The 27,056-nt window shown below is 35.0% G+C and overlaps 1 protein-coding gene across 14 annotated transcripts in view; it reads right to left on the bottom strand.

The window, feature by feature from the left end:
* LOC106166291 (diacylglycerol kinase beta) overlaps nucleotides 1-27,056 on the bottom strand; it is a 60,299-nt gene extending 33,243 nt beyond the window's left edge. For 4 of the 14 annotated variants that reach the window (XM_013544797.2, XM_013544814.2, XM_087016516.1 and 1 more), the window contains exons 1-5: nucleotides 26,952-27,056; nucleotides 20,934-20,976; nucleotides 17,690-17,756; nucleotides 17,187-17,392; nucleotides 2,891-2,945 (exon numbers count right to left, since the gene is read on the bottom strand). The gene's annotated coding sequence lies outside the window, so the exon portion shown is untranslated. Of the gene's footprint in view, nucleotides 1-2,890; nucleotides 2,946-4,309; nucleotides 4,458-6,869; nucleotides 7,098-17,186; nucleotides 17,393-17,689; nucleotides 17,757-19,773; nucleotides 19,944-20,933; nucleotides 20,977-21,212; nucleotides 21,347-26,951 lie in introns of those variants that run through there. The other 10 variants (XM_013544815.2, XM_013544816.2, XM_013544817.2 and 7 more) reach the window with 8 other exon arrangements.

The raw sequence follows: 27,056 nt of genomic DNA, 5'->3' as shown, positions 1-27,056 counted from the left end.
CCAACAAATGTCCTGCAATAACGGAGAGCTCTAAGCTCAGAGAGCTGTAATTTCAATTGAAATGCTTATAAAGCACGGTTTGTCTGCTCGCAACCATGCAAAAGTGTGTGCATGAGAGAGAGAGAGAGAGAGAGAGAGAGAGAGAGAGAGAGAGAGAGAGAGAGAGAGAGAGAGAGTTCTAATTTCATAGCAAAAGGAGAAATATATAAATTGATTTGACATTCATCAGCTCAAATTTTTATCATTTCTGATCAATAAATTCTGGGACTGTATTATTCTAAACTCTCCGCAAGGGACTGCTCGCATGAGATGACCTTTGCGTAAAACTCCACAGAGAAAATACTAAACATTTTTCATATTATCTCAAACTCTGGTCTTGGCAGCCTGATGACTTTATACTTGTGCATATTTCATGAATTATTAGGATAACTATGGCAAAATGTACCTACAATTACGTGCATACTGCATACAATAACATGTATATATATTTTTATATTAATTAATTTTTTTATTTAAGGTGAGTAAAAATGACGTGTCTTATTTTTAAGAAATGTTCTTACCCCCCCCTCCCACATCCACCCTACTTCCACATTTACTTTAAACCCTAATAGATACTCAATGCACAAAGACCCAAATTTTTCTCCCATTCAGCAAAAGCATAAACTATAACAATAACTCATTAAAATTATAAAAAAAATAATATTATATCCCAAAACAGTGTTTTGTTACAATTGCCTGCAAAAGATGACAAGTGACTTGCCGAAAGATACCTTCTTGGAATAAAAGAGGCAAATAAGTCAGGTATCTGGCATTTTTGAATAATTGCTATACATCAAATCAAATAATCTAAATCGGGCAGCTTCACCATTTTGCACCACAAAATATATTTCATCTAAAGATTTTTATCAGTTTAAAACATAAAACCCCAAAGATATTTTTTCCACCCACAACCCTTAATTTCTGTTCACATACAAGCAAAAACCAAAATACAACGTAAAAGCATTTCCTTCCTATGACTGCCTTCACTCATCAAGACAGCAATAATAGCATTACACAAGGAATACAAACTAGCCCATTATTTAGCTAGCATGCCTAATTATCCTAATGTTAACACTGCCATTATGAAAGTGATTTAACGGAGACTCTCCCAGCATATCTACTGCATGTAATTATAAGGAAACGCATAGTGGTTAAAATCAACCACCACCACTTTCTTAGTTTTATTGCATAAATATTTAGAAAGATTGTTCATTGTTCATCAGGACACTTCATTTGAGAATGCTGAACCCGGAAAATTTTGTAGAAAAAAAGTATCATTACCACATGGAGGAGAATTCAGATAACTGCTCCGATTACTGGAACTAGCATGCTTTAATTTTGTGAGCTATGTGAACACGAACTTGGGACAGTAGCAGGACTGGCATCATCTGAATCGTGGAGTTCGTGAACATGCCCAAACTGTCGAACAGTAAGATGCATTAGTTCTCGAGAAACCCCACTAGTTGATGTAACTGCCTGGTTTGGGATTTCAAACCTCATTTAACTGAGAGATTTCTTACCTCAATGCTTGGTCAATGATGTTAAAACTAACTTATATTTCTATGCTGTCTCCCCAAAGGATAACAGAAACAAGGCGAAAATATGATATATACTTCTGAGAGTTTTCAGAAGGCCAATATACCTAACATTTTAGTAAACAAGTTTTGTGAATTCAAAGCATGTTTACACAATATACAGATTGGATCAACTTACATTCAAACCTGGACCAGTAAGTATGCATTGAGATGGCAACTAAAATCCTTCTTGCCTGGGTTTTCAAGTGCTTGGATACTAAACAGGGCGTGACCAAAAAGGCATGAAAATAAGATTTTTAAAGCCAAGTCCGACTTATTGTCACATCAAGCAGGCTAACACATCTAACACAAGAAGATATTTTGATTTTTTTTTTTAATAATACACACTGTAACAAACTACAGAGTGCTAGGTCATGGTCTACATAATACAACACATGGAAGAAATTATCATTTTACTTACTGTCACTGTACCATCTTTTGACCACCACCACACTGGACACATCACTTATAACACATTATCAGATATGTAACACAATCACAGTGGACTTTTAAATAACCCACAAAAATGCAAGCATAGAAGACTGCATATAAATAAATATAAATATATCTATAAATGTCAGGTATTTACATGCTAGATTGTCACATCTAACGCAATATTAAACTTGTATCACATCTATATCCAACTCACTATCATTCTATTTCAACTAAAAAGAAAGAGAGATGTCCTAGAAATACAGGCAAAGGTTTTTAAAAAAAGAGTTTGAAGCAAAAATGAAAACAATTGATATGAGGGCCTTCTTACTCACTATGTATATATTTCTGTATCCAGCACACAATATAAACATGAAAAATATAAAAAATGAAATGACACACTATCTTCACAGTGATTATGTTTTCCTATGCAACCAGCATATTAAAAAATATTTTATCTTTTTCCATCAAAAATGTGTACTTTTCACCAGCATGCACCCTCACTTCAATTGCATCCCAAATTTGCATGAAAATTACTCACACATTTCATACCATTAACTTTTTCCAATATTCACTTTTTTCCAAACTGATATCATTTTCTGTTGCTTACAAAAGTACTTTTGACATTATCCAATCTATGCCATTTGGAATTATATAAACCATTTTTATCAGTACAAACAACAAATTGTTTTAAAAAATACATAACATCCAATTGCGATTTATTTTAGTGAGAAAATACAGCAACATTTTCTGTTAGCTTAGTACCAATCTTTTGAAAAAATTATATTTACTAGAACAGGCTCTGCCACAACTAATATTAAACACAGTTTCAGTTCCCGAATTACCTGTTTAATTCATTAGACATCAGTCTTCAACCACTGTTAGTCTGGTGCTTGGTCCCTGAAAATAACACATCAAAGTAAGCATCAAGGGATTAAATAAATGTGCAAAAGTAAACTGGGTTCAAACTGTCTACCATGTTAAGTTTTAGTTATTTATTTACTGACGGACAGTGTACTTATGGAAAGAAAATGAGATGATTGTGATGACAAGGATAATAACAACAACAATAACATCTCTCTCTCTCTCTCTCTCTGTATAGTTGTGTGTGTGTGTGCGTGTGTGTATGTGTGTGCACCCACATGTACGTAAGTATGTGTTCCTAGACTTTTTACTTTTATGTTAACCAACATCTATATGAAGTCAAATAAGCTGCATGTCATATCCCATGCTCAAGCCAATGTAAATCATGCAATTCTTACATCCATGACTTTCATTCCTTGCATTCCATCTACACCTTCCTTTGTCTTTCTCAACTTTTTCTCTCCACATTAAATGGGATATTCTAATCTGCAAGACATGGTTAAAACTGACAACTACTTACAACGCTGTGACTAAGATCTTCAGATAATCATGGTGTTTGCCTATATTTTACTCATAAACTGACAAATTTGACTCGCCTGCACTACTGCCCTAAGGTGCTTTGGTTATCACGATATTTACCTGTATTTTCACCTTTACTAAATAGACCACTTGTGCTCTTCTGCTATTGCACTTGACCAACTTCTTTTTTTACTTTCATGCATTTACCAATATTCCTTCTCTAAAATGATTAACTCCCTACAAAATACGTCATTATGGAAACTTAAGTTTTTACACCATTATATATCCTCATACAGAACTAACCTACTTTCTATTGCTAAGTAAATTAGTGAGATATCCATGTATATGTATGTCAGTAGGCAAGACACATACTATCCCTATATTATATACTTTAAAATAAATTCCATGTTTTTAACAGCGCAAAGTTTCTATCAATTATGAATATAAACCTGCTGTATTTTTAACTACTTATCAACAATATCAGTTCTACCTGTTGCTCCTGCAGTTCTGTTGGATCAGTATACGTACTAATTACAGAAGTTACCTGTAATCTGACCTTGCCAAACAGGTGACAGGAAATACTTTATCAACCCCCCAATCAATGCTAAATCTGGATTCTTTATCTCCGTCTTTTAATCTATCTTGGTTACATATTCAAACCCTAAGCCAGAACGTGTACACAGAAAAATCATGTATTGCTAAGTAAAATCAAAATGCTACAGTCTTCTCCATACCAAAGTGCCAATGGTATTTTTGTTTTTTTTTCTTCTTTTTCTTTTTCCTTTCACTAGTTATACCATTAACTTGCAATCTATAACCCCCTCTTCTTATCACCTGACAAACCAAATACCTATCTGATTAAAAAACTAATTAAAATGTACCTTGCCTCTTGTTACAGCTTCCAATTCACTTACACCCTTCTCTCTGTTGGCACGTCGCTTAAACATAAGGAGGTGCCCTTACAGTCCGATGAAAAATACGTCCTTGTAGTTTAAGGATGGTAGTCTTGTTTGTTAACGCATAATACCACTAAAAATAGATTACTCATGACTTTAAAATGCAATCTGACAACCAAATGACAGATTAAAATGCAAGCCTCTTCTCTGATATTTATCTGGCCCGTGCAAGAGAGGATAATATTGATATCATCTTAATGTGCAATTCTGGTGCTAGTTGAACACTTCAGTCCAGTTTGTGAATTAATGAGAAAACTGAAAGTCAATTAATAAAATAGTTTTAAAATATTAATGCAGTACTCAGGCACACTTGTTGTATGCATAAGTCAACACAAGACACGAAAATCATATTCAGAGTGGCACTGGCTGAGTTTATTCCTGGCGTAAAATGTAGTAATAACTGGATAAAAATGTAGAACATCGACAAACCACCAATAACACAAATCACACACACACAACAGCAAAATAATATTTACTATTACGACTTTAAAATCTTGTTTCAGCATTTGATAAAATAGTTGGTTTTGTGCCAAAAAGTAAAATGTATACGTATATACACAGGTTATATATTACATCAAATGCACTTAGCTACATCTTAGCAATTACACATACTATGTTTTATTTCCATGGTGATTATAATTGAAGATCATCAATATCTTGAAAAATTGAGCGTAAAACAAATGTCCTTTAGTAATGCCTTTTTTATTTATTTTTAGATAAGTGTTGATAAAATCAATTTATTAGTCAGTCTAAAAATCTCCAGAATTACTGTGTTTACGTGATACGTGCCCTGTATTACAATATAACAATAATAGCAACTGTTCCTTCTCTAACGCTAGATTATAAACCACAATTGTTTACTTAAAGTCAGGATGGAAAATTATAACTTAGGAATGATGCAGCAAGAAAAAAATTCCTTTTTTTTATTTAGTATGACGTAAATGTGCTGCAGGTTTGTCATTTCTGATTTGCCCCAAAACAAACAGAGCATGAAGTTCCTGGCCTGTATCATAGTGAAGAAATGGGAAAAAATAATACAATAATATAATATTATAAGGATGAGAGAGAGAGAGAGAGAGAGAGAGATCTAAACCATAAACTGATAGCTAATACACAAATAATGAGTTAAGCCAAAACAAATCAACATTGGGGGAGGGGGAAAGTGAGAGAGAGAGAGGGAGTTGAAAGCAGGGGAGGAGTGAAAGCAGTGAAGTGATGAGCATTATGACAAAACAGGAGAGATAAAACTGCAGAATAACAAGCAAACAAGAAGACAAACATGACAGCCTCAACTCCTCTCCTGGTGATTTGATCAACTCAAAATGAACTTTGGCTGCCAACTGGGGGCGGAAATATCATCAATGGTTGGTAGTGGATTCCCCTGGGCTCAGATCAGTCAATAGCTGTCAGAGTGCTCAGTCTTAACTGTATTCCCACTGTTGCATCAATGTAGCGATAATTTATTTCTTTACCCATCTATATGTTAGCTTGTCCATTCTGCTCAGGTCCCTCCAACGCGATTTGCCTGGGTTTCTTTCATCCTGGGTTGGACTTTTTGCCTGTTGAATTTCTATCAACTGATGAAGTTCAAGACATTTATGATGGTGATCGCCTGTATTTCTACTCCAAAAATTATATCTAGTTCCAATGGCTTATATTCTACAAGAAGTTTTATCTCAGCTCAAAAAAAAAAAAAAAAAAGGATTCTTATGCACAAACACATACTCACTCTCTCTCACACACACACACACACACACACACACACACACACACACACACACACACACACACAGAAGTTTTTGAGAAACAAGCCTACATGAAAACTTATAAAATTATGGTAACAGATATCTTATATGACATATATGCACATTGTCATTGTTTAGAAAATAAAGAAAGAAAAAAAAACATACTTATCTCTGACTCAACAGTAATAAATATATAACATATCATGACGTACGTCAAGCTCAACCCAACTAAAAGTGATACTTATACAAAGGTCAAGCTTCAGTATAATCAGTCCTTCAAAGAAGTTCACCTTTTTATACCAGTAATAATATGCACACAATGACACTTTGTAAGACGTGAAAAATAGTCCACTTGTTCTTCTTTTGGAATATTCCTCATGTGATATAACGTCGACCTTGATTGAAAACATTTATCAAGTTATTTGTCCCTAACGGAAGAAGTGTTGGCAACAATCACCAGTGAAGAAAATGAATTGTTGTGGGGGGAAAAAGTAGCTACATTTCTTCAAAAATTAACAAAGGAAAAACGAATAAGTTAACAGATTTTCTCACCTGACCAAATACTTACTATAATTTATCATTAATGCAAGGCAAAATTAGCTAGCTCCAGTTCCCACCATTTATCATACCTAAGAAGACCAAGTCTGAATTTTTACCTCCCCTCCAACACACACATATAGTTTCATGAATAATTTACATTTTTAAATAATAACATATTTGGAAGAAGTAAAAACATCTACCTTATTCAACTGTCCGTGTCCGCCTGACCTCATAATATAAAGAATCCTGCAGTTGCAGTCTACATTTTTTCCAACTTTTCGCACATAAAGTACAATAATGATAAACCACTTCCTTGCCCAGTCAATGGTAATTACACTGGTAAGTTAAAACAGTTCATCTGTGACTGACATTCAAGGGCACTTTGCTGCTGTTTGACTGTCAACCTCTCGGACCACCATATTGTAACGAGAGAAACTGGAAAACACCTGAGGCCGGGCTATAAATAGCCCCAACTTCCACCAGTACAGGGATGTGTTGCACATTTATTCATGATGGTTTTATCTGGATAAGTTGTTTTGCTTGGCATTATTTCAATGGAGATTATCTGGATGGTATGGGCATTAGAAAAGATATATGGCCAAGAGGTAAATTGGTTTACCGGGAGATGTCAGCGTTGCACATTTGACCCCATTTTCCTGTCTTATAAGGCAACCATAATATTTTCAGAGACGTAATAATATGCAATAGATGGTTTTCTTTTTCTGCCTTGTATTTGTCTAAGTAACTGCGGGCTTGTCTTTCCATCTGTCTTTCTATTTGTCTCTTCATCTGTGTTTCTGAATGTCTTTTTCTTTTTCCATCTGTCTGTCCATCTGTCCATTTACTTGTCTACAGCTGTCACATATTCAATACCCATTTTGTTATTTTCTGAAATATCTACGTCAGATGCTTCCTCCACCCCCCCCCCCCCCCCCCCCCCCACCACACAGCTTTAATTTCCTCCTCTCACTACTAATTCCTTTCTTCATCTCACTATTTTCTTGGCTAATTTTCTCAAATATGTCAATCTCTGTTTCTTACATAACTATTTCCCTTTATGTCTTCCCCACCCGCCCATTCTTGGATGAACCTATGCCCCATTTCCTTGCTTATATCCTGGAAATATATCTCCTCTCCACCACCTCTTTTCCCTTTCTCATTTCCACTCTCTTACCTTCCTTCATTTGTTCAGCTACACATCATTTATCTGAACATGTTCTCAAGAAAATTTCCCAATAAGATCAAACATAATGCTCAACTCAGTCTTAGTTGCATCAGGAACTTTTGTATGATTTAACAAAGACACAGTAAAATAGTTAAAAGTGTTTTGCCTGTTATCTTTCATTTGCCGCAGAATGGGTTTTTCATTATTTCTTTCATAAAGATAGGAAAGTTGGTAGCATAACCAAGGCCCTTTGATAAAAGGCAGAAATGTGATGCTAAATAGGTGGAAAAACATTTTTATTCTCTCCAAAATCTAATTCTTATTTTTAGCAATACTCTTATAAGGTTCAACTTTTTGATGTGAAAGAATTCTTAGTGAGGCCAACAAGATAGGCTCCTTTGCATTTTTCACATTTATCAATAATTTTGAAAATGTGCAATAATCACTACAGACTTATATAAACCTTGACAAATTCAAATAAAATGCATTTTTATTAATAATGAAAACAATTAAAAAAACTTTCATCTTCTCTACAGCAATTCATCTTTGATTTGGTGAAAGATTTCTTCAACTTGATTTCTTCAACAAACTGTACTGGTTTACCGCAAGGAAAAAAAAAACGAGTAAAGTGAACCCTGGAAACAACTGAGAAGACTATTATTTGCACTGACAGACCACAATGTTATATTGCAACTTATTGATCACCTGCTTTTTTTTTATAAAACCACAATTAATGTAATAGCAGTTATTGCCTACAGCAACTTATATTGCCTCAGCACTTAAATCATTGAAGACAAAAACAATTAAGATATTTCTAAAATAAATTAGCCAATCAGTCTCATTAATCACTAAAAAAAAGCTACTCCCTCCAATAGCACATCTACCACTTTATTATATATAATTATATGGAGTCAGAAAGACATACATCAGAAGAATTTATTCTAGAAGTCAGTATAAATGAGAAAAGTGAGCCTGATTTACAAAAAAAAAAAAAAAGACCAATATTTTACATCAAAAATTAACCCAATCACTAGACTACTACAAATCTATCTAAGATTGAAGTAAAAAAATTAAATCTTCTGTCTTTGAGTTAAGAAAAACTTTTGATACAACTTCTACCATGAAATTGGGCCTAGCTAAAGGTAGCCTATTTATTCAGATGGTACCTCAAAAGCATTAACATTTGCACGCAAGATGTGGCCACAGCTTCTCTCTGTAACCTTTTCCCAATGATACACTACTAAACCCCTTTAACTGAAGACAACTGCATGGATCTTAAGGTATATTCTGACATATATTTATAGATTAAGTAAACAGAATAATAAACTAATGCCATATCATCTGGCAATGGGGAAAATCATGAGCTTCTTTTTTTCTTTCTCTTTTTTACAACATATTTGTTGTGAATAAGACTAATTTATTATTTCTCCAACTTTGTTATATATATGTATATACAACATGTCTCCTATACTGTGTTCATTCTGAAATAATAAAAATAACCAAAGACCTGCCAAACATAAAGTAATTTTAATTAAGAGCTTAAAAGCTACTGACAATCTTAAATATTTCAATTTTTTGCCTAATTTACCAGTAACCAAGTGATTTTTTACTTCTGATTTGACTAAAACCATGGTAATGTTAAATATTCATTGTGTAAATTACATTTAAGATATAAGGTGCCGCTACACAATGGGCCACAATCTTGTCAAAAGGATCTTGATTCCATAAACATATAAAAGAAAAATATAAACAAAATCCAATAAATGGCCATAAGAAATACTGTCCTAAACTAGTCCAGCTGCATCCAATTAGAACAATATTACATGGTCTATAAACTAGTAATATACTTTCAGCTACATATATATAAACTAAACTATATATACTTGCCAATATGAATACAGCAGTTTCCTCTTCAAAGACCCAATTTGCAGCATGACAGCTATTATATAACACCAATTCAATGCAAAACTAGATCAATTAAGGTCTTTATCCCATGAACAGAAAGGTTATATCAATTATATTCTTCACATTGCTATTTAAATGTCCACAACGATAAAACTGTTGTAATTATTATTATTGTCATCATTATCACCATCATCACATCTATTATTTTTTTTTTTTTTCATTTCAAACCAAACTAAGAGGAAAAATGCTTTACTAAATATGCAATGAATTTACACACATTGAAAATGATTCAATTGGCTTATTTATTTATTTATTTATTTATTTATTTGTTATTGTTATTATTATTATTATTATTATTTGAGAGTGGGGCAGAAAACCATTACATCCAACTTTTAGTCACCATGTGTAATGACAGCATGCAGGATCTTAGCCAGGCAACTGTTCCACTGTCTTCTGTACTCAGTATTTCAATTTAGGACATCCATTCTTGCAGACTTAAATTTTCTTTTTTTTTTTATTTTTTTTATTTTTTTATTTTTTTATTTTTTTATTTTTTTTTTTGGCTATATGGAGTCAACAGGGCCTGTCTCAGTAAAAAAAAATCCCTATTTCAAAACCCTGGCTAAATCACAGGAAGCAGGAAATGGGTTATTTCTAGATGTTTTAGGGCTATGAAGTGCAAAATCTAAAGTAACATATTTTCTGGCATAGAGAAAGATCAGAGATGATAACTTTGCCAGGATCAAGCTGTTCAAGGAAAAAAATCGTGTCCATGCGTGCATACTTAAAGAGGTGCAGACATGCACTTGTGTGCATGCATTCGTTATAAAAATAGGAATGATAACTGCTGCAGTTTCTGCCACTTTATCCACTGTGTTCATCACAGAAGCAATGGCACCAGTAAAGAGTTGAGCTAGTACAAGTATTGCACACCTGGTATGATAAGAGTACAGGTAAATGCAGGTGAGATAAATGAAACGTACATCAGTGGGAAAGATGACACAAGTCAGGTGTTGACCAAGGGCTTTATGCACAAAAGAACATCAGTCAAACCTTGGTGTGTTTTATCTCAATATATATCCATATATAAATCAGCTGAAGTCTTCTTCTAAGATGATATAGGGTTGTAAATTAACATATGTCTTATGTTTAAGGTTGATAGGAGGGTTGTTTAGTTTTGTAGCTAACTGAGTGAAGATGTTCACAAAAAAATGAAACTTTTGTTTAGTAAATAATGAGACAGTTTTGTGATTGAAGTCAATCCCTAGCATGTTTCAAATGCATGCGCACAAACATGTGCATGCACTAAAGCACACAAGCAACCATCCAAGGTTTGCAAATTTACGTGTGTGTGTGTGTGTGTGTGTGTGTGTGTGTGTAAAGTATAAAAGTGTGGATCAGCGGGTTATCCTCCCTAATCTTAGAATAAATCTGCAGCAGTTCATTAGAATAAAATTACACTCAAGAAAATGACCAAATACATAGTCAGACAAACATCACGTTTTACTCGTCTGTAAAAAAAAAAAAAGTAAATGAAAATAAATGAACACAGAACAAAATGAAGAAATAAATAAACTTTCTATTCAATGTACAATCCAACTATCTTTCTATCCAAAATTCTAATGCTATAACAGCATTCACAAGTCTGAAAATGCATAAATTTACTAGTACTTACTAATCTTCATGGCAAGCCCAGTCTACAGGTGTGTATTCCCAAACCCCTGACATACCCCTGATCAAGACATCAATGCTTCCCTGTTTCCCTCATCTCTATACTTCGGTCATAAATATCTGATATAGAATACAGCACAGACCTGTGGATACGAGTTCCTCTGTTTGAGGAAGTATAGATTCCTGGAGAGAGTGCTACACATACCTGTATACAGCTATGAAAACTGGTCCATGATCTTCACATCATCATACAGTGGTGGTGATCTTCACAATGCTGATCATGATTACCCACTATCCTGAGCATCATTTCAAATAAAACACAGTAAACAAGAGACTGATTTCTCATTAAAAAAAAAAAAAACTTCAGGTGATATTTCTGTTAAATTTAGTTAAAGACTAGAAATTTTACTTTTTTCCTTTATTTGATCCAAGATAAACTGATAGTAGTCCAAGTCCTATACTGATACTAATACCTCAAATCAGTCTTTCTTCTATTTTAGCTGGCTATTTTAGCAGGCTATTGCAGGTTTATCCTGGACTGCAGTAGACCACAATCTCCAGTAGCCCCTGAATCCAGGAGTTGATTCTGATGCAAGGGCAAAAAATGAAAAGGGGGGGGGGGGTCTCTTATTTTGATCATTTCATAACATCATTCTATTTTTTCATCATTTTTTTTCTTTCTTATTTTTGGGATATATATAGTTATTGTTACAAATTTCTTTTTCTATTATATACTGATATGATACAAAAAATTAAAAAAAAAAAACAACTTCACTGACCATCAAACAGGGGGTTCCTTAAACTTAAATTGCTACTCAGACACAGTCCACAATGCTCTTACAACTTACTAGTATCCATATTTCAATCAAATGTACCAAACAAGCACAGCCATTTTTGTTTTACTCCAATAATGAAACCATGATGAGAAAGAAGAGAGAGGATTGATTATATTTCAAAATTTCAGGAGAAGAAAAAATAAATAATAAAACCCCTTTCTTATCTGAGTATTTGAAATATGTAGCTATAAGACTGCTTAATTTCATAAAAGTTCTGGTTGTGAAGTAGTAACATTACAAATTAGCAGGTATTTTCAGATTTTCACCAGCTCGGTGATCTATGTATACAAACCATCTGCTCTCAGATCACTGAATCTCATTTGGAAATGTTATGAAAATGCATCCATCCTGAAAGAGAACCAAAGTTTGAAGTAAGGGGGGGGGGGGAGAAAAAGACAGGGGGAGGGTAATGCTGGTTTCACAAAAACTTGAAAAAGAAATTGCAATTTCCCAACTGATAGTCTGGTTTTATGCAAATGAGTCCATCTTGGAAAATGCTTAATAAGGCTTCTCCCTCCCGATGGAATTGACAACATAGTAACCTGGATAAGCATGGGGCATCTAAATTAATTGGGCAATAACTAGATGCTACTGGTTGCTATGACGATTGGAAATCTTCTCTGCTTGTTGCTGCTATAAATGTTCCCACTGACGTCAGTCAGAAAATTTACAGGGTGCAAGAAAAATGTGGAGCAATCATCTGGTGTTGATAAGCCTGGACGTGTCTTTGCTAGCAAAGTGAATTTTGCCACAGGTTAACAATTTAACTGCTCAACGAAAAACTCCAATGACATATCTTTCCATTAATAAGGTTGAAATATGCAATCTGTTAGGAAAAAATTGTTCCTGCATGTTTTAAACCAAGATGTACTTGGATGCAGTGCTCACAGCAAGCAGCAACTTCAAAGGAATGTGCAGGGTTGTACAAAAGAGGATGTATGTGATACAGTTTCTCCAGCCTAAACCCAGACGTAGATAGTGAACAAGGAACCTTTAAATCTGTCATTTAATTTCCAACTCTACGCTGTTGGGCTTAACTGACAACACCGCTGTTTTATGAATTATGCTAACCAGGAATTTTTTCCTCTCGGATCATCCAGTACAAAGTTTATTACCTAACAATTTGGGACGTCTGGCCTGTACATCACTTCCTGCTGATTTCCATGTGGGATCCAGTAGCTAATTGCACTCTGCCAGATTAATCTTGGCAAAATGTGAAACATCGTCTAATTTGGTTACTAAAACTGTGAAATATTTACTGTTTTCTGACATATCTGCCATTTAGACTTAAGTTTTTTTTTTTTTAAATTGCTAAAACTATTCCCTTTTTTTGTTATATAAAGTATTTCACCTTAAGGTAAGCCTAGAGTAGTGCATTTATTCTCTACTTTGAGTTCTCAACTTTTCTTAAAAGTCACATAATGAACATAAAATCTTCACGCTACAAAATCAAATGTCCTCTGGTAAAAAAGAAATGTTCTAAACTATAGCCATCAACATCACACAGTTTGATTGAGATAATACAAGTTAAAAGGTGTGGTAGAGGTTCAAATAGAGGTCCTTACATGTTCTGGTGTTAAAAATGAATATGTAAAATTTGGTTAAAGTCTGACTGCCTTTAAAAAAATGAAAAGCTTGCAGCAATATTGATGCAAACTAAAATGTTGCAGCAATGAGTTTGCAGGAAAAAAATTTATTGCTGCTCATTTGCAGCCATATTGGAGAAAAATTGTTGCAAATTTGCAAGAAAGAATTGCAGTTTGCAGCAATATTTTGTCAAGGGTGTCTCTGGACCCACCTTACCTGCTGCTATACACAGATCATCATTCTTATTCAATATGTAAAATTTGGTTTAAAGTTAAATCGGACTGGTTTTGAACACACCTTTACTACTGCTTTATGGATCACCTTTCTCATATGTGACCTTATGGAGAGTAGCCTATTATGCAACAGGTACCTGTGGTTATCATGTCTCAAAGGGCTAACAAGCACACAGCCACTGGAAAATGTTAAAGTGGTAATTAAATACAGATTTTTAAAACTTCCTGTATTCCCATAATTTTATCACTTCAGGATTATCGTTTTCAGTTTCTCACAAAAACTGACCAAAGTCGCACCTGTGGGAACTTCTGTTTTCCGGTGTTACTTCAAAAACTACATTCTGTGAAGTATGACAAATCAGAGCTATTTGAATTTAGTGACCACGTGTTGTTATATAAAGAAAGAAGTACAAATTTTAATTACTGGAATGTGCATACATGTGAATGTAAGCTTGGGGCTACAGGTAAAGACATCTTCCATGGCAATTTCTCCTTGGAAAATAACCCTTCCCTACTCCTAATGAATCTGCAACACATAGTACAGTGATATCCGTTTTAAAATTACTCAGTAAAAACTCTACAATACATTTGGAATTTCAAAGAAAACAGAAAAGTGAGAAAATTCTGCTTGGACCTGCCCCCTCCCAAACCCCATTAGAATGCAGTAATATTTGCCAAATTCAAACAAAACTAATGGATTTTACCTCCCCACATAAAATGGTCTTATTGAGTTTATTTAAAGACACTTTTTGAGTCAGGTTCAAGTCAGGAGTATGTTTCCCTGCATTCCTAATAATTATTAATCTTAAAGATATACAGTATTGGAAAAGCACTTGGTGTAAAATATCTGTGAATAAATACCTTACTCTACAGTTGTGTTCAGCTTGAAAATCAGGCCTAACATTATATGCTATGCAAGCCCGGCCATGGACACAATAAAGTACACTTATCAATATCAATGCACCAGTGCACATTTCCACAATTTACTTCTTATTACCGGGGCCAAAGAGCCAACTTGTGGGCAGTAAGAAATATCTGTATTGCAGATCCACCATAGATAATTCCCACATAATAGTCCTACAAATGTATTTGTATTGTGATCTGGGTCTCCCCAGGGATCGCACGCAATTCAGTAACGCAGTTCAGCCTGGAGATGGATGTGAGTCCTAAATGGATTCACACGGCAAACTCATACCAGCGGCCAATAATCTACAGGCGCATTCAGACCTAATATAAATCAGAACGAGAATAGTCCCAGTTGGCATCACCTGATGAGATGGGTCATTGAGAATTGGGGTAGAAGTTGTACTTGGATGTAGACAATTTCACACGGACAGCAAATTCATGACAGCCCACTGTCTCCAATAAGCACATTCAGGACTTCCATAGAGAACTAGATATTATTAGGCAGAAAATACCGGACCCAGCTAATTTATATAGGCCTGCATGATAACTAGCCACTACTAATATAATGTGCTGTTCTGCCAATATGATATCTATATATAGCACAAATACATCATTAAATACTAGTACTTAATTCTAGCCGCAGATATTCATCCCCCACCCCACCCACCCCTACAATAATGTCTTTTGCCGTACTTTTTGGTACAAAGTCAATCCTCGATAAATGTACTTTTATTGCGCATCTCCACATGTCAGCCAATTGTGCCATTGAGCCAAAGAAAACAGAGCATGACGTGAATGCGATAGCACACGGACCTGGGTCAACTCCCATTATCATTACTTTCAAATACATCCTTAATTGCATGGCTCCAGTATACACAGACTCACATGACCCTCCTGTTCATCCATCAAGGCATCTTAAAAAACAGTCGATTGCAATAAGTGACAGTTATGTTCACTAATTGTATCCAATAGTGCTTAATAAATATCTCATGCACGAAAAAAGCCTCCTACATTCTAGGAGGCTACTACTAAGCATCACAACTTTTCCCCCTAAGAAAACAGGTCATTAAATCTTCGAGTCTTTTAAGTTCTTTGTTTCTGTGGCTATGATTAATACTATTTGTCTAAGAACGTACACAACGTGCTGAATATGTTAAGATTATAGGAGAAAAATCAATGTGTGGGAGTTGACAGTTAAAGCACTCGAACATGACATTATTTTTAGTTTTGGTATTCCTTTATCGCTGCAATATTGCTTTGAATGTTAATGTCTTTATGTTTTCTGGGAAAATGCATGCATACAGACATGATTCTGGGTTGTAAGAAAAAATGTGAAGAAGTGACTTGTAGGCCTAACAGCCAGGGGTCTTGGGTCTGCTTAATTAAACCCCCTTTACAATGGACGGCATCCTTCCTGCATCCTTTGTGTGACCATGAAACTGGCATCGCTGTGGTCGTAGGAAAGAGGCACAAGCATCGCTTTGGTTGCAGAATGAATGCTCAATGATTGCCCAGTTGTGCACATAAAATATTATTTTTACTCTCAATCAGGGCCTACTACAGGACGCAGAGAGGACGCCGTCCAGTGTAAAAGGGGCTTTAAGGTCAGAAAAGCACAAATTGGATTTCCAATTTAATTTTATTCATCACATCTACTTTATCTAGCAATATTGCTTGTAGTATAATTTTCTATCAAACTACGTGTAATTTTTTTATAGATACAATATAATCTTCACCTTCAGCATGACATCTGATCCTATCTCATGAACATGTTACTACCATCACATGTCTCATATCATCTTATAAATTGTATTATATAATAGCCACTACCACAAAACTGGATTTTTCCAATGATAACCTTGCACGTTAAAAATCTATGACCTTATCAAATGTACCTGAATTAATTCAGGAGTTAGGCATCTGAAAATAAGTGATAGTGGTTATTCCCTATCAATTAGACTAAATAAAACATTATCAATATTGCTGCTGACAGAAATGAAATGTTCACATATTAATTATATGAAAAGCATATATGTATATAAGCATGCCAGCATGGACTGAATTTCAGAAATACGTTTCCTGAGCAGAGACAAAGATATTAAACTTGGACAGAAAATTTTCTATCTCTCTCTCTCTCTCTCTCTCAACACACAATAAAACAAATCACTCAAACAAGGATTTCACAATGTTTTTCGGTCACACATTTCACCTTACCTGATAATTCAGCAGCAGCTGAGCTTCCAACCTTGCCAGATACAGAGGCTCTCTCGAACACACTATATTTCCTCTGCAGCAATTAGCACAGAGTATATATACTGCACTTTCCTCCCAGTTAACCCAGCAGACAAATGCAAGAGTACTGACACACGCACGCACAATGGTGACTACAATGACGAGAGACGGTCCTTCAATGCAGGTATCTGAAAGATCAATAATCAGCGGTCAAACAGCAATCAACAAGCAGGCTATATATAGAAAAGAGATTACTCTGACATGGTCTTTATTGCTTCTTATGTTTGACTGTAAACTATCTCATGGCTTCTCTAAGTGCTATCTTTGAATCATGGCAACAAAATAGTATTTGTATATCATATGTCCTTTACTGAGAGTATACATAAATTTCTTTTATTATCTGTCTGTGCATTTGTTTACATACACAGATATCATGTCTGAGCATGCACATGCATGCGCATACACAAAAAACCCAACATACTCACCACATTAAACTGAATTAGACCTCTTTAATGACGGAGTTTGAATACTCTGACTATGCCAAATTTGTGCCTAGAAATGCACAATAAAGATAATCAGCATATACTGCAAGCACTAATACCTTCCCACAGTTCCTGATATAAAAACCTTAATAAGTTACAGTTTATCATATCAAGAATGCATTACCACTGCTCATATCAATACAGCACATAACATATATCAAGAATATTTTATATCAATACATATACTTAATTTCTAATGGTCAACTACAGACAGTGGGTGCCTATTCTATAACTCACTTGACTTCATTTTGTATCTTTAGATTATCTCCGACATTTTGAAACTATCCATTTAACCATTCCAATATGAGGTGTCTTAAATCTCTCTCTCTCTGTTATAATGTTATAAATCTTGATGTCATGAAGGTTTTTTTTTTTCAAAAAATACCAGTATAGTAATATTTTGAAAACTTGTCTTACTTCCCTTATAATTTTTCATCCACATAAAAATCTTTCATGCAGGTTCTACCCGGTTACATAATACACAAACAGTATGTTACTCTGCCTGTATATGTATATAATAATATATACTGGTATATACCGTAGTGCAAACAAAGCCACCAAACACTATGGAGCTGAACCCTTGAATACAACTATGTCAGATCAGTTAAAAACAAGAAAACTTTAGATCCTACTTCACCACCTGAATACACAATGACTGCATTCACACTGGCTGAAAACTTTATTTAAGAACTACAACTGCACAGTGGCACACACACACAAACACACACACACAAACACACACACGCACACACACATATACACAAACTTATACACACATGAGAAATAATGGTCAATAAAAGAAAAGCCTGTGCCGTGTCCTGTGCAGAACAGGGTGTCACAATCAATTGTCTACTAACAGGCCGAACATGTAAGATGGAGCTATTATCTTAGCTAGCACCTTCCTAAACAGAAGTTCTCAGTTACGGTCTTTACACACCACTGAACCAGAAAAGGGAACAAATTTTCTTTCACACACTTCACCAGATATCTGATGAATAATTTAGAAAATATAAAGTTACCCTTTTAGTAATTTCCCGAACCTTCCTCAGACAGAGACAAAAAAAATGATAAAAATTACATGATTATAACCTATCAAAATTAAACCCAGGAAGGGAAAGAAGCAGAAGATCGAGACTTCGGAGAAAACAAATCAATTGAAGGTTCGCTGTAGCATACACCATGTGGTCAAACTATCCAATGCGGCCTTATAACTGGTCAATGGTCGAAAAGAAAAGGTTGGTCAATAAAATACACACCTTTGTGTTTATCAAACTATGCGTCCAGCACGTTTCAATTATCAGGCTGCTAGTCCACTTGTGGAAAATGAAATACATGTCTTGTGTTTGTAATCGACTGATCTAATGTCTCAGGCCCGTAGCCAGGGGGGGTTCGGGGGGTTCGAAAGAACCGCCCCTTTTGCTGGGAAAAGGTCCACTCTGGGTAAAATTTGATCTAGGTACATGAAGTTTTTAAGGAAAAAGGTCCACTTTTTCAGAAAAAGAACCCCCCTTTTGAAATTGCTGGCTACGGGCCTGTGTCTTATTGAGTCGTGATCGCATTTAGACCAATTCCGACTGGCTCAGCGAAGCTTAAACCCAGAGTAAGTCCAGTGTAATATACTGATGGCAATTGCGCAACAATTTGTGTCAATTTTTATCTTTTATCATTTTTAAAGTCTCAATAATAGAGGTGAAACAGAGCTTTTTTAGTGTCCAAAACATGAACTGTGATGATTGCAAAAAATAATGATTAAATTCAGGATAAAGCAATATTATCATAACCAACAAACAGATGTGGTAAAGAATTTGGTACTCTTGGAAATGTAAAAGGTGACTGATACACATATTTGGATATGTCATTTTAATTAAATAAATAAATGAATGAATGAATGAATGATGTAAGGTTAACAATGAACATTAAGTAAACAGGATCCAAACTGCTATTGTCTTCCTGAAGCATTTTGAGTGCGTAACTTGCTCCCTATGCTTTAAAGGATGAAAAGCATCAATAAATTTGACAAAACTTACCCCTGTGTATTCCCATTGATCCACCAGGCTATACTGAACAAGCAGACTTTTCAAATGTGTTTTAGTCTACCATGTGTGTGTGTATTTGTCCCAGGTGATAACGTCTATCAATAGCTCTTCACACAGAGATTGTTGACAATAGTCATGTTTACACACGCCAGCTGGTACAACCTACAACAAGCCTGGTTCAACCCACCGCATGCCAGACTGGGACTCTCTGGATGTTTAGATAGTGATTTAAGGAAACTTACTTTATTACATCAGAAAGAATAATTTTGACAGACTACTCAACAAAATTGCCAGTACCCTTGTTCCAGATAAATCGTTATCTCCTCTGTATAAAAAATTTAATCACAACCCAAATACAAACATTTCACTATTCTGGCATTTAAAGCACTAGTTATACCTCAGGGATGAGCAGCACTGCTATTTTGACCTCACTTACGTATTGCTATCAAGCTGAAAAGTTCCACACTCCAGGTATGCCCAACAATGGAGTCAGTTCAGTCTGGTGTAAACGTTCTGTAATGTCCACATTCCAGCATGCCAAACAAGGGCTGGTCTTTTTGTCAACTATAGGACAAGTCTGGTGTCCTCAGCTTACAATGAAGTCGTGATAAAGGTATAACTATAATCTCACGCATGGGGCATTAACACAGACATGAACCAGGTAAATAATAAATCCAATACTTTTCAGCAAACATATACCAGTAATGTCACAATGAATAGGCAGGATGGGAGGACCCAAGTATATTATTTATGTCTGATAAACATATGTACAGTCGCTGAATGGGATCATCTTCAAGAAAAACACAATTTTTCACTCCGGTTACTTTTTGTGAGGGGTAGACCAAGTAGTAAACTGAACTTTGCTACACCTAAACTCCAGGGTAGTTGACACTGTTGCTAGGAGAACCTACAATTGCCTTGAGATGACGTATACGATTTTGGCCTCTTCTTTGTCTGATTTTGGGAGAAAATATTTTGGTGCATGTGAGCATGTGTATGTTTGGGAGAGGAAGGAAAGTGGGGGGGGGGGGGGGGGAGAGAGAGAGAGAGAAGAGGGGGAAAGAAGAAGAGAGAGAAAAAAAGTGGATATAAGAACCCCAAACTAGACACAACTGCAACTATACTTTAAAACATTCAAGTACAGTACATACTTTTCAGCTCAGCTCAGTCAATCCCTAGCGCTTGGATTTCAATCTGGAAATACAAAGAAAATGTTTTTCGCAATTCCAGAATATATTGGCAAATTACAATGACAACAATAAGATAACAATGGGACTTACAGTGAAATATAACAGTATTCCAACTTGACATAAGTAATAGGACATCCATCTGTTCAACTCCTCCATGGTATCTCTTTTATGTGATGCTTCACACCAAGTCTTACTTTTAGATATGGCATTTTCATCATTGCAAAAGAAGTGGATATTTACCAAAGGGCCCTTGCACTCAGGAGTTTAAAGGTACCAAAAGCACCACAAAACAAGCCACAGGTTACATAGGTAGTACTAAAAATGTCTTCCAGCCTTGTTCACATCGAGCATAACCCTTAGTAGTACAACTGTATCAGAACATTTTCACAGATTGGAAAATTAATAGACTGACTATTACATAAGAGTCACCTAACGGAGCTATGTGCTAGAAATGGCTAGTTAATTAACACCTAATCACATGGTACGTCTGTATCGCTGAGGCCCTTTTTCCATTGAGCGCTACAATTATCAGTATTAAAATTCTTCCTAGTAGAATGGTCCTTACATAATATTCCACAAATGAGATTTAGTTCCTTTTACAAGATTGCTTCCAGCTGGTTGGGTGGCAATTCTATTTTGTCAATATACTGATAAAAATTACTATGGTTAACTGGTAGTGCTGAGCGTAGGGGTATGTTTAAAGATAGACATAAAGCAAGTGTAGATTCCAAGTAACCCCATACAAACTACTTCTAGTAGTTTTTTTTATACGACTCAAGTAAAGTCAACTTGCCAAGGATAAATCAAATAAATCACTCAATCAGCCACAAAAGAGCTTTAAAACTGCATCTTATGTAATAGTCAGTCTGCATCATCAAATTTTGATTCAAAAAATTTCTCTCCTTATCTGACCTTATCTACACCAGATATACACAGCACAGAAAGTAAGCAGAAAATATCTTTTTTGGGTTATATGAAACAATACATCCTTCGATATTTTTGTAAGTTATACAATATGAAACTATATGGTGGCATTAAACAAATTCAGAATTTTGAGTCATAACAGTGATGAATCAACAATCTTTTCACATATCTTTTACTGTCTGTTACTAAAATACAACTGGTATTTTGAAAAAAAAAAATCCATTTGCCAGCCTTAGCCTATAACCCGCACAACTCTAATATCTTTCATTGCACGTTTTTTTATAGATGTTATATACCAAATCTAGCAACCTCACACTTTAGTTAGTTTTCTTATCTCAATGAAATTAGATAAAACCTTCTGAATGGAGAAATATTACATGTCATCCCTTACACTATTCTCTCTGCTCAAATACATACATACAGACAGTTATCCTTTGTAGCAATCTATATTTTTTTTTCTATTGCGGTTGACCGATAAGACTCCTCCAATCTGGTGTCAGTGTTAGTGAAATTGCATGCTTGTGGTATATAACATGCAACAATGGGTGGAACAATAGAGCCAACACTAAAACGAACATCAAAAACCCTCAGAATTATCCATCCAAAGAAGTGAGTCATGACCTCCAGATTTCATTGGAACTTCAAAGCTAGAAAATGAAATAATAAAGTTTCTGGGCTTGGCACGACATCAAAGTATTCAGCATGAAAAAAATATGATTCCCTCCTCATTGTTTGCGCCATATAAACCTAGATAAAAAACAATGAATAAAACATCCAAGCTGGGTAAAAGTATATCAAATATTCATTTTGCCTACCTAGCAACAAAGGTTATAAAATGCCAAGGTTAAAAAAAAAGATAATCAGAATGTGGGCCTGCTCACGCAAGAACTAAAAAGACCCAAAAATATTCTAATTGCTTCATCCGTCTTGCTGCATTCACACCTGACCTAAATTTAATCTGATCAGAACCAGTCTAGATTATGTCACCTGACATCCATACTTAGTTACATAATGAACTCTTTTTGGGTGACATCGTAAAACCACAATTTAGTCTGTTCCAAAGGATACATCTTCCACTAAATAAGACCAAAATTTTGGTCTAAAAAAATAAGAGAAATTTCCAGGTGAATGTTCTTTTTCCAAAGAAGATGCAGATTTTGAAGCTGCACTGCAACACTGCACACCTTATCATATCTGTGCTAAATAATCTCCTAAACACATATTTAAATGCACCTTCTCATTGCAATATGGGTGTACTTTAGATGACAAAAAGGAGTTGAGCAGGAAAAGGAGGGGAGTTCCTGAGAACATACAGTTCTAACTGATACCTGCTGGAAAACAACCTTTTATCTAAGACCCCATTTCCAGAGATTAGATTGATCTACTTTAGATCGACCTAACTCCCTGGGGGTTCACGCTAAATTGCAGTCAGCCGAGCGGGCACCATAGTTAATTACCCCCTTACAGCTTTTTGTAGGCGGGACAGACGCTTAAGCCGGCCAAGCTGACAGTAATCTAGTGAGACTCCCCTCAGAGATAGATCGATCTAAAAATCTATGGAAATGGGGTGTAAGTCATGTTCACATCAGGACCAATTAACATATACACACAAAAATAAATAAATAAATAAAATAAAATAAATAAAAATAAAAACATCAACATCATCATATTACAGACAAACAGACAGGTTCTAGCACGAAACATGTCATGCCTTGGACATATGAATCAAATTATATTTGTTAAATCTCCACAATCTTGTTATTATTCATATGATTGTATAATTTTTTCATTGAAGTTCAGAAATGATAGACTGCCAATTTCTATTGCTCTTTTTCCTGCAAAAGGTACTAGTGGTTCTAATGTTAACACATCTTTACTAAACCATTTATTTGTCTTCCTGTGTGCTTCTTATTAAGCATACTACTATATTAAGGCCTATTCAAATTTCGTGTACAAAGACTTTCATGTGTTCTTTTTTTTCTTCCTTTCTTTTTTCTGAAGTTCAGATCTGATAGAGTAACCCCTCCTCCCCCCCTCTCTCTCTCTCTCTCTCTCTCTCTCTCTCTCTCTCTCTCTCTCTCTCTCACACACACACACACACACACACACACACACACACACACACACACACACACACACACACACAGGCCTATGTGTTTTATGTCTCTTCTAGAACAATAGACGGGATAAACTCTGATCTCTGATTACATCATCCATGCTCATAAAATAAATGTGGAACTGTTAGACTTCTGCCAGGGTGAATGACAAGATCAACAATGGGAAACTTGCTCAGTAAACAGGACAGTTTACGTTAGTGTGCTGTAAGATTTGACAGATTACACATTTTTGGCCTCCTGCAACTTACATTCCTGATGCCCTGAAGGATGAATTGACGCAAAAGGACAGCTTTTTCCTATCAAAACATTATCAGTGCATTGCATCTTAAAATTAAAATTGATTTCACAAAGAAAAAAAAAACAATAGTTTTTGTCCAAGGCAGTTTTTTTTTTTTTAAATAAATTTCGTCTGGGTGACTCCCTATCGCCACTAAGTCTAAGACATAATTATCAAACATAGCTAAAAATGTATCTTTTCATTTAATTTTACACTTATTTTGAAGAGGAATAAAAGGCTCAAATGCATACAACATTCAGTAAGTATTATCAGGACAGGCTTTCCATATCAAACAGTATAATTACGTCAGCAGTTCTATGTCTAAGGCTAGAAACAAGATGCTCCTCAGGCTCTTTCACTTAAAACCAAGACATCCCCAAGAGCCAAACTGTTAGTGCAACAAGCTGCAATAAAAAATGCACAGGATACACATCAGTCAATTGAAATCCTATTATCTCTTTTTTTAATTTAAAAACACTTACTAGTAGAATGTGTTTCTTATTCTACAGATCCTTGTGCATTTGTTTCATGTTAATTACCTATCAAATTCAAATTTCATGAATTAATGGTATTCTTCAAAAAATTTTTATATAATACACATATATATTGACTTACATTATGAAAATTAAGTTGGTTTCAAGTCAGAATGTGCATTTTGCAAGTAAATATGGGCAATAAATTCTGCAAAAGGCATAATACTAGAATAAGTGAGGCTTCTGAAATTTCCAAGTAAATCAGCGCATAGCTGTCATCCACAAGTTCATTATCTAGTGACAATCCTGTAACTGTCCTTCCTCTATTACACATTAATAATCCAGAGCAACTGAAAACCATTTCCAGTATTTCCCTCCCACACTGCTAATTAGGTGTAGGTTATCTTTATCTGAGCACCACACTACAGCATTAATATAATCCCAACTTAAATCAGGCAATATGACCCCACATCCATATTATTATGATTATTCATAAGATATCTATTTTTGCCACTTGGCTTGATAATTTTACTCAAACCAAATGATATACCATTCTTATGGTGTATCTGTGGATAAAAATATATTAATAAATAATTTCTTTTCACATAGCTATTTCATCAAATTATTATGCAAACCAGTATGTGATGTGTGCGTGCATGAATGTGTGCATGTATATCACCTCCATGCATGTATACTCAACGTTATACCTAGAAAAAAGATATTAAATAGAAATTACTGTTTATGAAATATTTTGGAGATATAATAAATATAATGTTGATTTGATACATTCTTCTATATCAGTGTGCGTGCACACATGCATGCGCATGAGCGCACACAGACACATACAGGGAAATAAACTCATATTAATATTACAATCTAAGCCTTTCAGCAAAAAGCAAGGCTCAATTTGATCCCTAATAAAATAATGATTGCAAAATGATTTCTTGCAAACATCAAAATTATCACTTAAGTAGGTCAAAGAAAAAAAATTGACCCCATGCTGATTGATTAAGTATAGTGATAGTAGCACTTCAAATGAAAAACACCAGGAATATCAAGTGGTGGAAATAAAAGTTTTAAAAAAGGAATTGCGATCTGGTAGTTCATCTTCTGTGATTTTATACTCAAATATCCCTTCAAGGTTTATAAATGGTGAATGTTCGCAAGGAAATGACTGTGCAATTAAACCTAAGTCTGACTGGATAGCAAGGTTAGTAAGGTAAATACTGACTGCAATGAGGACTATGAACAGCCAGATCACAAGTAGCTACTATCAGCACATATAACATACCGATGAAATTTGGAAACTCATTTCAAGCCTTTAAACTGATGGAAAATTTATGAAAAGTTTTAGAAAAATATATCAAATGAAAAGCAAAATTTATATATTGCTATCAGCAAAATTAAATAGTTTCGGGAGTCAAAGTAAGCCATTGCTGACATATATATATCACCATTAACTTATAAAAACCATTAAACATTAACTGTATTTTGGGTCATTAGCCAAATGAAGAGGCTTTGGATATTCATTAATTTAATAAATAGAAATATCATTCTTAGTGCTTTGTATTAAAAAAAGTCTACAAAAAAAATCTTACAAACAGATTTTCATTGTCTTATTGAACACTAATATGCAGTACACGCACACACACACACACACACATGCACACACACACACACACACACACGCACACACACACACACATGCATGCATTCACAACAACGCAAACCACCTCAATTGAAAACCTTAGTAAGAGCACTGCTCACTTCAGAACTCTTGTTAGCACGACGTTATTTAAGGTCTGCACGTAAACAAAAATTCAAAGAAAAAAAAATAATCCCGCATATGTCATATGTAATTACCGTAATTTACAAAGGATCCAGGCTGTGTGTACAGTAAAGTATACGTCTTTAAGCTGTAACACTTACGCGTTTCTACGGCAATATGGTGCAATATTGCAATTATCAATCATTTCCGAGCAGTTAACTCGGGCAAACATTTTAAACAACCAGTGAGCGCTGGCTGCCGAAGTCACGCATTGATTAGGACAGAACTTATCACCGACGGCGCCGTTCTGCATATTGGACCATTTCATCTACCTTTGAGCTTCTAGTGTCTGTCAACATCATGAAGCAGGTATAGAAGACGAGTCAGAGCTTTGTAATAAACATTAAGTGCTCGACATACCTTCAAATCTGTCGGAGAAAGCTGCAAAACACTTTCACTCACTACACTGGGGCTCTAAGCGGTGGGTCGTTCGCCATATTGATTTTTTGAAAGGTTATGATGTCA

This window comes from Lingula anatina, chromosome 7 (genome assembly GCF_051362555.1).
Source record: "Lingula anatina isolate TDL-2025a chromosome 7, LinAna3.0, whole genome shotgun sequence".
NCBI lineage: Eukaryota > Metazoa > Brachiopoda > Lingulata > Lingulida > Lingulidae > Lingula > Lingula anatina.
Note: the sequence above shows the minus strand (reverse complement) of the source record. Positions and strands in the feature narration are given on the sequence as shown.